This window comes from Bison bison, unplaced genomic scaffold (genome assembly GCF_000754665.1).
Source record: "Bison bison bison isolate TAMUID 2011002044 unplaced genomic scaffold, Bison_UMD1.0 scf7180017864383, whole genome shotgun sequence".
NCBI lineage: Eukaryota > Metazoa > Chordata > Mammalia > Artiodactyla > Bovidae > Bison > Bison bison.
In genome coordinates this window covers 2,510,670-2,512,594 of record NW_011494955.1, presented here as the reverse complement: position 1 = coordinate 2,512,594, position 1,925 = coordinate 2,510,670, and the positions used below count along the sequence as shown (strand labels likewise).

Here is a 1,925-nt window from a genome sequence, read left to right as displayed (position 1 = left end):
CAATAGCCTCATGTAAAGTAAAAAAAAAAAAAAAAAAAAGGCAAAAATGTGAGATAGAAGTACTGTACCTGTGCAGAACAAGTTCATGGAACAGAATAGACCAGACCAGACCATTCGTACAGAGGATTCTGGATTATTTATAGATTCTACCTCCTCAGCACGAACACTAGGTCATATTAGCTACATTCTTCCATATACTCTGACAACAGTTTTACAAGGAGAAAGGGAAGGATAATACGGTTTGAAATACTGAAAAGAGACTGTTAAACCAGAAGAAACTGAACTATCTTAATGAAATAATTAAACTATTGGATCTAAAATTTTACCAGATTAGATTAACATTTATTTTCTCCTCTATTAATGGGTAGTACAGGTGTGTATGTGTAGAAAAAATTGGAGAATGAGAACACAGGGAATATAGCCGGTATTTTATGATAATTATTAATGGAGTATAACTTTTAAAAGTTGTGAACCACTATATTATATATGTGTAGCTTATATAATATTATATATCAACTAAACATCCATATAATATTTTTAATTAAAATAAAAAATAAATAGGAGCTTTCTTTCAAGAAAAAAAATGTGATACATATATACAATAGAATATTACTCAGCCAAAGAAATAAGGCCATTTTCAGCAACATGATGGACCCAGAGATTGTCATACTGAGTGAAGTTAAGACAGAAGGAGAAATATCCTATGACATCCTTTATATATGGAATCTAAAAAGAAATGATACAAATGAACTTACTTACAAAACAGAAAGAGACTCATAGACTTAGAAAATAAGCTTATTGTTGCGGGGGGGAGGGACATTTAGGGAGTTTGGGAAGGTCATGTACACAATACTATATTCAAAATGGATAACCAACAAGGACCTATTGTATAGCACATGGAACTCCACTCAAAGTTTTCGTGCCAGCCTGGATGGGAGAGGGCTTTGGGGGAGAATGGATACATGTATATGCACAGCTGAGTCCCTTCAGGGTTCACCTGAATCCACTGAACACTGTTTACTGGCTTTACCCATATACAAAATAAGAAGTTTAAAGTTAGAAAAAAAATAACAAGTATTTTTTAAAAAAAGATCACACAGCTAGTCAATACATAACTGGCAATTTTTAGAACATTATACTAAATGAAACATTATACTAAGTGAACATTATCCAGTCACAGAAAGACAATCCTGTGAGACTGTCTCATATGACATATATGAAATACCTGTCCACTAATATGAATAAATACCTTTCCACTTATATGAAATATCTAAAGCATTCAAATTCAACAGAAAGCAGAATGGGAGTTGTCAAGGTTAGGGGAGGGGGAACTGGGAAGTTTTTCAGTGGATAAAGAGTTGTAGTTATGCAAAAAGAAAAATCTGTAGATACCTGCTGCATAACAATGCAGTTGACACTGAACTATACACTTCAAAGTGGTTAAGACAGTTTTAAAATAACTGGGATTTGAAATCAGTCCTGAATCAAAAAGTTATGTTTAGCAATTATGTAGTCACTGCTGCTTACTTTCAATAATTTTATCTTCAGTCAAAGAACATTTCCTTTCTCTGATTTACACAGGTCCTCCTCTTCCGTATGACAGGGTAGTAAACCATTGGCTAGCATTTGCTTTGCCTGAAGCCTGTCAAACACAAGAACTTTTTCTTGGAGGACTGGTGCACAGCTACGGTAGCAAATTCAAAATGGAGTCATCAATCCAACAGATTTAGTGGAAAACAAACACTGGTCAGAGAAATAGGCAAGAGGGATCTGGGAGAAATAATTTTGGCTGTTTAAAAGACAAAATTCATGATGACATGACTGAAAAGTGCTTTTGCTATTAACAGAAAAAGTCTGCCATGGAAAAAGTTTGAAAGAAAAAATGTTTAATGTTATAATTTGAAATTAAGTATTTTTGAAACCAT

General features: G+C 33.5%; 1 long non-coding RNA gene across 1 annotated transcript in view; it reads right to left on the bottom strand.

Moving 5' to 3' along the window:
- LOC105001458 overlaps positions 1–1,925 on the bottom strand; it is a 6,226-nt gene that overhangs the window by 1,056 nt on the left and 3,245 nt on the right. The window lies entirely within an intron of this gene.